General features: G+C 33.0%; 1 protein-coding gene across 1 annotated transcript in view; it reads left to right on the forward strand.

Annotated features, from left to right (window-relative positions):
- The window catches only part of GRID2 (glutamate ionotropic receptor delta type subunit 2), a 1,473,259-nt gene that overhangs the window by 1,154,024 nt on the left and 303,295 nt on the right, over positions 1-15,940 (forward strand). The window lies entirely within an intron of this gene.

Here is a 15,940-nt window from a genome sequence, read left to right on the forward strand (position 1 = left end):
TATGAAATTCTCTATGTTCTCTGGGCATAATTGTGAGGTATTGTGTCTAGATTGCTTGGTCGTTTTTATTTAACATGCCAGTTCTAGTCTATATTACTCTCGAAATTATAAACATAGAGAAATATGCTACAAGTAAAAGAGAATAATAAGCATTCATTATAGCCTAGAAAGGTAGTTGATGCAATATAGAATATATTTCCTCTTTCTCTGTTTTTGCAATGGTGAGTACTTTACTAAATGAAAAGGTTAATTTTAATATTAAAGAGAAATGGAAACATCCTTTAGTACAACATTAAAACCGCAAATGGAAACTTAAATTTTCACTCACTCTAGCAATCAATGTTCCAACTTCATTTAAAGGAATTTTTTTAGCTTGACATACAAATATTCAGAATGAATATTTGGAAGCAGAGCCATACCTTGAAAGATAACTGTGGACTTACTCTTGCCTGCCACTTGGGTACTTCATATTTCAGTTGTTCTAAGTCTCAATGATCCTGAGTTTTCTTTTTGTAAGTTGGTAATTTTGTAATGATAGGCTTTAAAATAAGTAAAGGTTCCTTGACTAAGAACAACAACAACAAAAAAAATCCAGAGACCTAACAAGGCTCAGCTGTGTCCAGGTAGGAGCTAACTGCAGTTTGACTTCAGAGGCTCCCTCTAGCAGTGTGAGGACATCTGAGTGTCTCTCTTACTCGTTTTATATTTCATTTGATACTGCACAGAATCACTAGGAGAACAGCCAGAATTGATTTACTTCTCATAGAGACAAATTGTTTCTGGGAGCTAGTTAATCTTCTTATTAACAGCTTACATTCCCCTCCCCTGCAGAGCTCCTGAAACATCTATAATAGCCACATTAAGTGAATTCTACAATGATTGAAAATTTTACTACAATGAAGATAAAAATTCACTCAATTCTAGTTTTTATACTTGATTTGCATTTGATTGAAATGTGTATTTGCAGTTTGGGCATTTCAGTCAGCAATTGCTTCTGTATTCTTTGCCCATAAGCAGCCTTCAGATGGCCTCTTAGAAAATTGAAGAAGTCTCTATATGACTGGAAAACTCTTTCTGATGATCTGTTTCTTCAAAGATATAGCATTATCTCTTGGGAATTATAGAAATGGTATATTTTTAAGCCTCTTCTAATGCTACAGATAATTCCTAAACTACTGTAATTTATAACTGGTACCTTTTTTCCCACTTATCATTCAATAAGCATTTATTGAGGCCTAATATGTAGCTGTAATTTTGGAGAACACTTAAAGTATAGAACACAGAGTTCTTGGTCTTCAAGAGCTAAGCAGCTATATAGAGAAGGGAGAGACAGAAAGACAGAGAGAGAGAGAGGAGATCAACACATATCCACCACTTGCATAGTAAACTTTTGGTGAACTCATCCCATCTTATGGATTTGATTATCGTCTGTAAGTAGACCACTTCCCTAATTGTTTCTTTAACCCAGACCTCTCACCTGAACTACAAACTTTTATTTCTCACAACACCTTCAGCATTTTCCATTTCTAATGGGTACCTCAAACATTAAGTGTTCAAAACTGAATTCCTGATTTCATCCCTTTCCCCCATCCTGGTCTGTTGTAGTGTGTGGCAACTCCAGTTTTCAAGTTACTCAGTGCAAAACCTTTGAGTTGTTGACTTCTCTTCTCTCTGTCACGCCTTATATGCAATGCATCAGCAAATTTGTCTGGCTATAAACCTGAAATATACCATAAATATGATCACTTCTCAACACTCGAAAGCCACTGTTTTCTCTCTTTAGGACTACTTCAGTCAATGGCCCTTTAACTGATCACTATGCTACTGCTCTTTTCCCTATAATCTATTTTTAACAGAGCAGCCAAAGTGATTATTTTTAAATGTCAGATCATATTACACCCTCCCTATAACCTTCCAACAGTTTTCCTTCAACTCAAATTTACATAATTGCCTATAATGCCTTATGTGTTCAATTATATACATATACACTTACCACCATGTCTGGGAAATCTCTTTCTCCTACTTCCCTAGTGTGAGTATTGCTTAGGTATAAATCAGAAGTCAGAAAAATAAGAGTAAGAATTAAAAAGGACATATGTGCTGGAAAAAAAAATAGAGCAAACAATAAAGACTGGGAAAGTAATTAGGAGGAAGAGATTATACAGAAACCATAAAGCAGAAAGTTAATCGAATTTATCAAGCATATTATAGGGTACATGGCCAATTCCACAGTTTGTTCACCTATAATCTCAGGCAAGCTGTTTACTTTGAGTGTCAGATTTGGCCTCAGTAAAAGGAAGGTGGTGATATATTGTGTGCAGGGTTGTGGTACAGCTAGCATATATGGAGGTTTATCCCACATACCTGGGCTGAAAAATATTAGAACCCAAGCTACCAAGGTCAGAGGGCCTGGCTAAGAGCTTCATATGGGAAAAAAACCTTTAAGTCAATGACAAAATGGGGCAGACTCTTTTTCAGGCAGTATGTAGCCAAGAATCTATTCCTTGAATGCTAGAATTGAAGGTTATATAAAACCACTTATTACTACCAAATTGCAAAGAACAAGCAGAGCAAGTAAGTTGAGAGAGACAGATCTTTCTTGGAGAACATTTTTGAAAAATTACTGTGGGCAAAGCAGTAAGAAAATATTTAGGGACACAGAAGACTACGAAGATAAAATACCTACATCAAAAAGTTTATATTGAAATTGAGAATATAAAACAGATATTATGGGATAAGTCCCATAGGAGAGATACAGAAAAACAGAGAAAGGAAGGATAACTGTAAACTCTAAGGAGGAAATGTCACAAACTCAGGTGAAAATACATTAGAAAAGGAAAACTAGGTATTTTTCAGTATGTATAATCAGGCTGGAAGATAAAAGCTGGTTCAGAGACTAGTGAAAACTAAACTGTTCCTATAAGGACTTTAAAATGCAATCAGCATGTGAGTAGGCTTGGAGGCCTGCTGAAGAGGGAGCTAGGAGAAGGAATAGCACGTGGTTTCCGAGAAACAGTGTAGCAATAAGACTTACAACACAGAAACTAAACTAAAATAATGTTTTTGTCACTATTGTGCTGTCAGAGACAAACATCTGTTGAAATAATGAAAAATACTAATTTTGAGATTTATCAGTGTGGCAAAACCCAAGAAACACTTTTCAAATGAATGTACTCAAATTGCAGGATCAAACATCTATTAATTTTAATAAGTAAGAAAAAAGAAACATTCAAAAACACCTTCAGAGTGAAAATATGTAAATTAATCAGAGTACCTTCATAATCAATAAACACTTATTGAGCGTCTATTGATAGCACATGAATATTAAAAATACAAAAGTGACAAAAGTAATTATTGCTCGAAATTCTGTGCAGTATTTAGAAAGACTGGGTAGGGATAAACATGTATTTCTCTAAGATTATAATACATTATGATAAGATTTATGGAAAAAATGTGTATACCTGTGTATATATAAAAATATAAAAGAGTCTAAAAGAACATTTTCAATCTCAAAACAGTGTTTACATATGAGGAAATGTAGCGGTGACTGTTAATTGTTTATAAATATCTGTTCTCTCCTTTCTTAGTGATGCAGCTCCTAAATCGTAATAGCCAGAAACAGACTTCCCACAATATGAATTTCCCAGTTTCTCACCTGAGCTCATGTAGTCATGTGACTAAATTGTAGCCAGTGATATTTAAGCAGAAATATCATGTGATGCCTCTGAGAAATGTTCTTAAAGGAAGGGTTTTTATTCTTATTCTTGTCTTCCTCCTTTCTTCTGGCTGTAATGTTAATAGGATGGCTTGTGTTCAAGCAGCCCTCTAAAGACATGAATTGGAAGCTATGTACTGAGAAGCACAGAGCAGCAAGAAAAAATAAGTTTGGTTCTTAATTCTGAAAGCTTGATAAACCTGGGACAGTCAGCCAGGGAATTTCTTCCATGTTGATTTTTAAGCCAGTGATATTTTGGGCATTTCTTTTACCTGCAGGAAGAAAATAGGCTGATTTTATATAATTTGACCATTTAAAACCTAGAATGTATTCATACACAGTTTTTACAGTTCAGTGTTTAAACTTATTTATTTTTCATCTTAGTTTTGCTTCTCTATGTTTTATAAATGTTAGACTTATTAGCCATTCTGTGGTATATAAAAGTTTCACTTTTATGTTTTGTTTTTATATTGGCCCAACCTCCATGTTCAGCTAAATACACTAACATAGTTTAAATTACTGCATGTCACTGGGAATCCAAGTTAGAGAATTCCCTTTTCCACATTTTTAATAAAACTTGGGAAATGAATAACATTGTAAGCACTTGAAAATAATATTCACTGACTTATCATGTGTAAGCCCTGTCAAAATATTTATTTTCCTATGTCTCTACTGAGCTTGGAAGACATTTTAAAATGATTTCATTAAATAAATTTTTAAAATTTTTGAAATATCTATTTACTTGAGATGTTGAAGAAAACAAGTATCTACCTTCCGCTTTTTAGATCTCATATGATATGACAAATACATAGAAAATTAGAGGAAATTTTAAAACAGTACTCTAAATTAAGTAAGGGTGCCCTCCATGAACCAGGAATTGGCAGATTTCAAAAAAGCACACTCGTAAAAAATAGCTGTTTTTTACGTGACCCTGAAAAAATCCATTAATTGTCCTAATTTGGAAGGGTACAATCTGCAGAAAAGAGCAGGGTATGAGCTCAGCAGGGAGCATAATATTTCATTGCCAACTTGCTGTTGTGGCTCAGTAGCAGCACTTCTGTTATCTTCTGCATGGCTTCTCACTCTTCAGCAAGCAAATTAGGACTCTTTCACATGGTGATCCAGGGTTCCTGGCACAGCAGGATAGATGGCAAGCCATTGTGCCAGCCCTCCAGTGCTCTTTTTGTATCACATTGCTTCTCTCCCATTGATCAAACCAAGTCCCTGGCTAATCACAGATTTAGAAGATAGGGAAATAGACTGCACCAATTGTTGGAAGAGCTGAACAGTACATTGCAAGCGGGCGGGAATACCAGAATAGGAAGAACTTTGTGGCTATCTTATGTAATCTGCCGTGCTGATCAGTTAGACTAATAAACCAAGAAAGAAAATGAAGGACAATAAATTCAAATACCTAATAGAGATCAGGCTGTTAAGATAAAAAAGTAAAGTTGTATATAGTACCTATGTACACAGTGTACTTGAATTGTGAGAGCTAACATGAATTGAAGATCTCATGAACTTTCCAAGGGGGCGCTGTCTCTCAGATTCAACGAGTTGCTTGAAACAGACACCAACAATTTTCACATAAAATTGTAACTTTGAATTTTTTTGTAGACTTTACTAATTTTGAATTCTGGCTGAAGTATTTTAAAACTGTGGTCAAACATAAACACATCTGTAAGTTACTTATGAATCATGGACCATCAACATGTGAGTTTTTATAGAGAAGACTAAAAAGATAACATTTTTAAACTTTATTTAATATAATATAAATAGCATAATGAATATATATTTGATATAAATGTGTGTCCTATAGACAGTGAATATCCATAGGTTAATTATAAAAATTGATAATATATCATGCGCCCCCCAACCTCCAAAATTTATATACAACGTAAGTAATACCTAACAAATTACCTGATTAAAATACAATAAAATTAAGATGAGTAACATTTTAAACAAAGACAAAATCTCAAACTGCTTGGAAGTAAAAACAGCAAATGAGAAAAAACTCTCATACACTGTTCCTAGAGCAAAGAGGAAATAAAAACTAAACGTATAGACTATTTAGAAAATAATGATAACAAAAGCACTACACGTAAACTGTTCTTAAAACTTTGCTTACAGAAACATGTTCCTCTTTCAACTCTACTTATTTACTAAATTAAAATAATTTATCAAGCCTTCAACTCGATAAACAAAATAAAAACCATTAGTGAAAATGCATTAAAATCTATATTTTAGAATTCATAAATCAATAGGATTAACTGAAGGGAAAAAACAGTTCTTTGAGAAGATGTAAAACAAAACAAAAAAAAACCTTTGGCATGTCTGGTTTCAGAAAATGAAATGCATAAATAATAGTATCAAAAAAAGAATGTGCATACCACAATTAAGAAAAATTTTCACTAGCATGATGAAACATTGAGCACAACTTTATCTTAATTATTTGAAAGAAACTTATAACATGAATTATTATCAAGGAAAACATCCCATCATTAAAATTGACTCTAGAAGAAATAGAAAACAATTAAATATATGTGCAATATGACAAAAATGTAATTTGTTTACAAACAAATTAATAATGTTATATCCTACCTGTTTTCTTCATTTCAGGAAAGAATAGACCAAATGATTAAAATATTTCATAAAAGTTACCCAATTAATTCTGAAAAGCTAGAGTAATTCCCAAAAGAATGGCTGACAAAGAAATCACATACAATAAAAGAAAAAACATTCAATATCACTTACTAAAGTAAAGATATTACAAAATTCTTTTGGATATGAATATCCAAAATCTTAAATGTCCTTTCATATTTATTCCATCAGCATATTATAATATAGTAAAGTATTACCAAGCAGGGTTTATTACAGAATGAGCTTCATTCAACCAAAAGGTAACAGGAGAATCTTTAGCAAAATGACTAATAGTAAGCTAAGTTGGAGACACGGATTAGATAATAATATGAAATCGTCATATGCTCTAAAAATGAAAGAATAGTATTTAAAAATCAAAGGAAAAGGGAAAAGTAGGGAAAATAGGTTATTGTAATGCATTTTAGGGAATAAGTGAGAGTAACAGATTTTATTTAAAATTTTCAAAAGATTAACTGGGAAAAAAAGGAGTAAAGCATTGTAAAAGTTGTAAATATTGAGGTAAAAACTATAATAAACGTGCAAATCTTTCTAGATAGCAAAAGAAAAATTACCAAAGAAACCAAGCTACATAGAAAAACACAGTAAATATAACAAAACCTACACCATAATAAATGACATAAAGAATAGATTAAATAAGATACGTTTTTGGGATATGGATCAAACACTATAACCTGACAATATGCCATTTTCTCTAGCCTACATGGAACATTGACAAAAGCCAATCATATATTGCTTGGCCTCAAAGAAAACACTATTAAGTTCCATTTAAGTACTTTATTACAAATAGTGTTCCCTGATCAAAATACAATAAAACTAGAAATTTAGAAGAATAATAAGAGAAGGCTTTTCACCTGAAATTAAGAAATCCTTTTGTTAAACAGCTGTAGAAAAGAGAAAAATTTAAAAAAAATTAAAAATTTGTGGTAATAAAAATATATGTATCAGAATCAGCAAAGAATATTTAAAGGAGTAATTAATACTCTTGGCCGGGTGTGGTAGCTTACTCTAGTAATCCCAACACTTTGGGAGGCCAAGATGGGTTGATTACCTGAGGTTGGGAGTTCGAGACCAGCCTGATCAATGTGGTGAAATCCTGTCTCTACTAAAAATACAAAAAATTAACTGGGTGTGGTGGCACATGCCTGTAGAGAATTGTTTGAACCTGGAAGGCGGAGGTTGCAGTGAGCCGAGATCGTGTCACTGCCCTCAGGCCTGGAAGACAGAGCCAGATTCTGTTTCAGAAAAAAAAGAAAAAAGAAAAAAGTCTTCAAAGTTTATATCAATAAAAATGAAAAACTAGAAATAGATTAGATTCTCATATCCAAATACAAAGTACAACAAATTTTAAAAGATGACACAAGGAAGATAATAAACATAAAAAGAGAAAGTAATAAGGTAACTACCAGAAAAAATAGTAGATCAAGTTAATACATTAAGTCCTGCTTTTTAGAAAATATCAATAAAAGAGATAAATCATTAGCTAATTTAATCAAGTAAAAACAGGATAAGTACAAACATACAAGGTAAGATATGACAAGGGAGTAATAATTATTGATACAGGGGAAAATTTAGAAGAGATTACTTTGTACATCTTTATGCAAATAAATTTGAAAACCTGAGCAATACTGATAACATCTTTGGAAAAATATGATTTTCCAAAATTGACTGCTGTAGAGATAGAGAACTTAAACCAATTTTCGCAAAAAAAAAAAAAAAAAAAAGAAAAAGAAAAAGAAAAAAATTATCAAAGGACCACTCTACAAAAAGGACCAAACGTGGAGTGTTTCACATGTGAGTTCAGTCAGTTCCTTGGAGACCAAATAGTTCCAATGCTGTTACAGATTGAAGGAGACTAAAGAGGCATACAAACTAAACTAGATTGTTAGGATAGGACAGAATTGGGGAGATTATAAAGTTGTAATATGAACTATAGATTAATGTATGGCATTAATGTTAAATTTCTTAAATTTGATAACTGTATGCAATGCTGTTACAGAATATAGTTGTTGTCATTAAATACATCCTGAGGTGCTAAGAAATAAAGTAGTGTGATGTATGCAACGTATTTTCAAATGGTTCAAAAAAGTATGTATATTCCTATATGTTTATATATTATAGAAAGTATATATGTTTACATATATTTCTGTGGGTGCAGGTGTGGGGGGTGTGTGTGTATGTGTGTGAGAGATAATGAAAGGGAGAGAATGCTAAAGCAAACGTGACAGAAGCTTAAAAATCTGTGTAAAGTACATACAAGAGTTCTCTAGTGTTCTTTCAATTCCTCTATAAAATTTGAAATTACTTCAAAATTAAAATAAAGTCTTTGAAATTTCTATTTCAATCTCAGTGTTTTTTAAAAATGAGGAATAGAATGATAACGCCAGGCACAGTGGCTCACATCTGTAATCCCAGCAATTTGGGAGCCCGAGGCCGGTGGATCTCCTGAGATCAGGAGTTTGAGACCAGCCTGGCCAACATGGCAAAACTCCATCTCTACTAAAAGTACAAAAAATAGCTGGGTGTGGTGGCACACGCCTGTAATACCAACTACTCAGGGGGCTGAGGCATGAGAACTGCTTGAACCCAGGAGATGCAGGTTGCAGTGATCCGAGATCACACCCCTGCACTCTAGCCTGGGTGATAGAGAAAGACTCTATCTCAAAATAAATAAATTAATTAAGTTAAATAAAGGAAGAATTAGAATGATAATTGCCTATCTCAAACTACCAACCTCTTATTTAATGTCAAAACAGTATAAAGACAATCCCATTAAAATCAACAATAATGTAATAATGTCAGCCCTTACACAACTATTTGATACTATACTGAAATATATATGTTTGAGATGAGTAATCTTTGGCTACCTGCCCAAAGTCATATATCATTGACTGACAGATGTAAGACTTGAATACATTCTTCCTTCTTTCTTCCTTCTCTCTCTCCCTCTGTCCCTCCCTCCCTCCCTCTCTCCTTCCCTCCCTCCCTCTTTCTCTCCCACCCTCCATGTATTTCTGTGGGTGCAGGTGTAGGGTGTGTGTGTGTATGTGTGTGAGAGAGAATGAAAGGGAGAGAATGCTAAAGCAAACGTGACAGAAGCTTAAAAATCTGTGTAAAATACATACAAGAGTTCTCTACTGTTCTTTCAATTCTGCTATAAAATTTGAAATTACTTCAAAATTAAAATAAAGTCTTTTGAAATTTCAATTTGAATCTCAATGTTTTTTAAAATGAGGAATAGAATGATAACGCCAGGCACGCACAGTGGCTCACATCTGTAATCCCTCTCTCTCTCCCTCCCTCTCTCTCTCCCTCCCTCCCTCCCTCCCTTTTTCCCTCATTCCCTCCCTTCCTTCCTTCCTTCCTTCCTTCCTTCCTTCCTTCCTTCCTTCCTTCCTTCCTTCTCTTTTTCCCTTCCTTCTCCTGCCTCTCCCTCCCATTTTTCCTCCTCCCTTTCTTCCTTCCTTTAGCATTTCTTCAATCCTTACTCTCTCCCAGGCAAACCTGGAATCTTTACACTGTAATATTATTTGAAGACCAAAGAAAATCAAATAATATTTAAGAAAACTATCAAGAAATTTCAAATATTTACAGAGGTTTATTCTCTTGAAGAGCAAGAGAAAGAAACAAATAGTTTAGAAAGTTAGATAGGCGGAAGTAGAGCTAGTACTTGTTAAATGTGTGCCAAAACTCTTCAGTAACTGTTTTGCTGCTGCTTTTTGCAAAAAATATTTAAAGCTGGAATGAATGCGTTTCCTGGGTAATATGTGAATTACTGCAAGCAATATGTGCAAAACATGAAAAACAGAGGTGATATTTAGTTTGGAATTGTCATATTCAAAATCAGAAATAAAATGTTCATTCTGATAGAGCAGTGAGTTTGATTTTATTCTCAGATAAAATAACATAATGGATTATTAATCAGATGTGTTTTAAATGATTAAAACAGCAGTTCATGTTTTTTATAGCATTAGTTATTCATGAGCAAATGAATATCTGATTAAATAGGTATTTTGAGTTCAACAATGCCTTTTACAAAGCACTTAAAACCCTATAGATAAACCTGGCTTGATGGCAATGTAGTAAAGAATATTTATAGGTGATTGAAAAGCCATATCTAAAGTGTTAACTAGTGAGCTATCATCAAAGTACATAGAACTTTAGAGGCATATTGCCATACTTTGAACTTGCCAATGTATGTACTTCACTAGTAATGTGAATGAAGAATTAAAGGCTTGCTTCTCAAACTTCTGAATGGCTCAAACCTGGTAAAATAAAGTTGACATAATGAATGAGAAGTATAGATTACAGTAGATGTGAAAGATGCAAAAGAACCAAAGAATGAGATTACCTAGACAAATATAAAATCTAACATTTGTTTCAATTGCATAAGACTATGTGGGCTACTAGTTTGATAGTGTTTATTTTTTAAAAAATTTTAATTTTATTTAACCTTAAATTTAGGATAAGGTAATATTAAAAATCACCTAATGAAAATGATTCAGCCTCCAATTTTATTTAAAAAGTGTATAATTTATGTCAATTGAAGAAACTGATTAGACTATGTTCACAGAAGAATGACAAGTATTTTGAGGAATAGAAAATCATCATATCTTGGGAAAGGTTTGAAAGCTTGTCATAGGGCAGATCTATTTAGAATGATAACATAATGTATGGATGACAAAACTAAGATATCTAATAAAGAGTACAAGGAAGCAGGTATTAATTCATTGTAAAATCAAAGTTTTATAATAATTAGAATATTTCAAATGCAAATTTTTCCTCTTAGAAAAAGCAGTTGGACTTGGTGTAATGTTAAAATAATACATTTAAAACACATAACATGACACTTGGTATATAGGTATATAGCAAGCACTAACTAAATGCATAACTATTAATCTTACCAATATAATTTTCTTAGCATTATATTCAATAATAAATTAGATCTTTAGTTGTTACATATAATCATTTATTTCAGATTAAATTTAGAGTAAATGTATTTCAATTTCTCTAAGCTTCTAAGATTCAGTGATTATATTGCTTATTAATCATGCTCCATTGTATAATCCATCCATCTCCTTTTCATGACTTGAGAGAATGCAAATCTTATATCTTCTCTCAAGGAAAATATTATGACTATATAATTAAAATAATTTTTAAAATGTATTTATATTCCAGCTTTAGTGCTAGTCCTAATCAAAATTTAAATAGTCATTTTACATTAAATATTTGACATATAATATTTTGTAATATATTGAATTTACTATAGTAGATGACTAATTATCTTAGCTATTTGCAAATAATGTAAGCATAAATATACTGATAAATCAAGAACCTTACTTTAATTATTGACATAATTATTCAGGATATTAATCTATTATCATTGCTATAAAGCAGTCAATTTTAATATTGCCATTTTCTTTTTATTATTTAAATACCTCTCTGTTGGGAATGCAGACAAAAAGATGGAAAAGATTTATAATAATTAGGTAATGTAAGATTAGTAGGAGATCCATCTTTATTTATTCATATATTCATAGCAAGTATTTATTGACCATGAATTCTATGCCAGAAAATGTGATAGGTAATTTTTTTTAAAAGTCACAATCCTTGCTTTCATGGAGCTTATGGCCTAGTGGAGGAGTCAAACATTATTGAAAAGATTATATAAACATATGTAAGTTTATAGCTGTCTTAATGGCTAGTAAAGTGATGGATGTAAATTTCTGATAGTGTAAATAATAATGATTGTTCCAGTCAAAGAGATAGTGGATAGCTTCCCTGTGAAAATGAAAATCAAACTGAGCTTTTACGTGAAGTTTCAGGAGGGTCAATCCAGACTGTGGGAACAGCATGTACAAAGACCATACATCAGGAAGAACTGCTGAAAGGGAAAATGGTACAATATGAATATGTTATAGCAGGTTGGGGATAGCCTACCTAAACCTGTATAGACCATGTTTTTAATCTTTCTCCAAAGAGCAATGCAAATTCATTGAAAATTTTTGAAGTGTGGCAGGAGACAGGATCAGATTTGCTCTACAGAAAGACTACTTTGGCTACAATAGGGAGATTGAAGAGGAAGAAAGGTAGATTTCAGGTAGTCTTACAAGGAGCTGGAGCCTAGGAAAATGATGAAAGCTGGAAATAGGGAAATGAATGGATATTAGGATTCTCAGGAGGTAAAATCAATAGTGATAGATTTAATAGGGGGCATAGGCTGGAGAAGACAATGAGGCTAACGAGTTTTATGACTTATGTAAAAAGTCACCATTCATTAAAGCAGGAGATGTTGGAAGAGGACTGGTTGAATATCATGAGTATGATGTTGGTAGGTTAAATGTTAAATTTGAGGTATTTTTGAGTCATTTAGCAGAAATGTCAATTATGTAGTTGAATAAATCAGTCTAGACCCCAGAGCTCAGATACACATCTAGAAATATACATTTGTAAATCGTGTGTAGTTGGGGACAATAGCAGTAATGAACACAGAAGAGCTCAAATGAGAAAAGGATGTAGGCCCAAGTCCAGAGAACTGCTAACATGAACTTGAAAAAGGAACTGAGAAAAAGGTGCATGTTGAGGCCAGGCGCGGTGGCTCAAGCCTGTAATCCCAGCACTTTGGGAGGCCGAGACGGGCGGATCACGAGGTCAGGAGATCGAGACCATCCTGGCTAACACGGTGAAACCCCGTCTCTACTAAAAAAACACAAAAAACTAGCCGGGCGAGGTGGTGGGCGCCTGTAGTCCCAGCTACTCGGGAGGCTGAGGCAGGAGAATGGCGTGAACCCGGGAGGCGGAGCTTGCAGTGAGCCGAGATCCGGCCACTGCACTCCAGCCCGGGTGACAGAGCAAGACTCCGTCTCAAAAAAAAAAAAAAAAAAAAAAAAAGGTGCATGTTATGTCATTAAATTCAAGGGAAAGTTGTCTTTGTGATGCAGGGAGAGATCATCAGTGCTAAATGTCAAGAGACCTGATCAGATGAGCTTTGACGTATATCTGCTATGTTCAACAATACAATAATTAAGAAGTACTTTTTCCATGAGGAATAGGGTACCCAACAATATAGGAAGAAAAGAGTCTTCTCAGAGTGACTGGGATATATAAAAATAGAGAGAAAAGGTGGTAACATGGAGTAACCAGAGGGTAGAGGGAAGGGCTCAATCTCTTTGATTTCATTTTAACAAGAAACAAAGAGTCTTTTAATAGGAAATCTAGTTAATAGGATGGTGTTGAATGCATGAGACAGGGACTTAAATATCTGAAATGGAGGTTGATATGTTTACTGATGGAAAGTTAGTCTTAGAAAAGGGGACAGCTCCTATATTGTGGAAGCAGATAAACAGAGTAGACTGCATATGGGCTATAGGTTGGAATGTAGAAATAAGTATGAATTTTAATCTCACATCTTCTGTGTTCTCTATGTAATAACAGTGGGAGTAAAGATGTGAAAAGTCATTGTAAAAAGTGGACAAGTGAGTTGACCAAATAAATAAAAACTTAAGAAGGGTAAGAATAAATCGTTATCTTTGATTATTTCTGGTTATGTTGTTTATTGACATTTAGGAAATTTTAGAACTGTCTTTCTGAATTAGTGGTCCTTGGCCTTTTTTAAAATTTTGCTTCAGTGCAGCACCTCTAATATAAGAAAGGACTACCACATACTTATTATCCATTACAGTGTTCTGCTGTATCATTGATTCTGAAGAATGGAGTAAAGCACCTCTTTAGGAATGACTATACAAAACTCAGAGACAGGAAAGAGTGTGTGTGTGTGTGTGTGTGTGTGTGTGTGTGTGTGTGTGTGTGTATTTGTTAGAAAAATTTCATTATATGATTCTAATATGCCTTCCACAGGGAGGCTAGAAATTTCTCCTTGAAAATAGAATAGCCAAGTGTTGAGAATAGACCAGAATTTAGGAATTTGTTTATAGATATATGACAAGTAATTGTTAAATTTAATAAACAGTTTAGCACATACAAATAATCAGCTCCTTTTTCCTAAATAAAAAACTTTAGATATTTTTCTTCTATTTTAAAAATTCACTTTGTGAGATTTAGAAGTATCTATTATTAAAATCAGTAACTATTCCAATTTATAATCATTTAAAAGTAAAACGTAATTATTTATTAGAAAAATATTTATGAACATTTTATAAATACTATCAACATGTTGTCAGTAAATTCCTCCTCAGGTGGAATTTTCTGACTTTGGTTGAGTCATTAAATGCTTTGGGTCACTAGTGATCAATTAGTAAATTACTGATCCATAGTACTTTAATGGCCTGAAAAAGTAAATGCATCTTCTGAGAGCCTAATTGAATCTTAGAGAGTTATTTATTTATCATTAAGATCAAGATAAACGAGTCAGCTCACAATAATGATACTGAACAGTTACATTCATTTCACAAATAGATAAACTAAAGCTCAGAAAAGACAGGACAAGGGAGTTAAACATCCAGGTTAGATTTTCCATCTGAAAAGACCCAATTCCCACTATCTTGTTATAAAGTTAAATACATGAGTTTGAAAGCAATATTTTTCTGCAAGTTCATTTTCATATAGTGTTATTAAGTTTGATGCCATTCAGTTAATAATTGTAGATCCATGGTACATATACTAATATGGTCTTGTTATAATGTAAATAGTACAGTTTAAACAGCAAAATTTCACACTCTTTTAATATAAAAATTTTCCTAGAACCAATTATCCTAAGTGCCTACTATATGGTTCATTTGGAAAATGATTGATAGCTGCAATATGGTAAAATGATTATGAGCACAGGCTTTGGAATAAGAAAAATGTAGCTTTAATATCTGGCTTCTGTACTTACTTGCTGAGATCTGAACAAGTTACTTAAACTTCTAAGGTTTAATTTCTCCACTTATGAAATGAAGAGGAAAACGCATAATTCACAGCTCATTGTAATGACTAAGTAAAAAAAAAAAAAATCCTTAAATACTTAGCATAGGGCCTAGCAACAAATATATATGAACTTGGTACCCACAGACATACAAATACATACACACACTGCTTAACTTTAGCTAGAATATTTTTAAAAGCATTACTACTTTGACACTAGATTCATCCAAGTCGGTTTAGCGTTCTACTGGGCATGTTACTTTTCATGTCTTTCTTGGTTTTTGTCCCCAAAAGCTATAAAACAAGTTTTATCTTCTTTCATGAAACAATTAAAAAGAAAATAACGAGAAAATGTTCAAAAAATAATTTACTAGCATTTGTGTTTGTCTGGAAGGGACATCCTGCAGCTTTGATCACAGCTGAAGATCATTACTTCAAACAAGATACATCTTTTAGATATTTAAATATGTATTATCATATTATGCAATTTAAATGTGAAGTCATCTACCCTCTGCTGTACTGAGATCCTACTATATTTTAAATAAGTAAAATAGTACATTTTAGTGCTATCACTGAGAATCTAAGAAGACACATTAAAAAAGGGATTATTACTCCAAGAATTATCTTTTTTTAATCACTAATTGTTCATTAAAATATTTCTGACATTTATGCAATACAATCATGTTAGTAATCTTTGGCATAGAC

The sequence above is a fragment of the Chlorocebus sabaeus genome, chromosome 7 (genome assembly GCF_047675955.1).
Source record: "Chlorocebus sabaeus isolate Y175 chromosome 7, mChlSab1.0.hap1, whole genome shotgun sequence".
Classification (NCBI taxonomy): domain Eukaryota; kingdom Metazoa; phylum Chordata; class Mammalia; order Primates; family Cercopithecidae; genus Chlorocebus; species Chlorocebus sabaeus.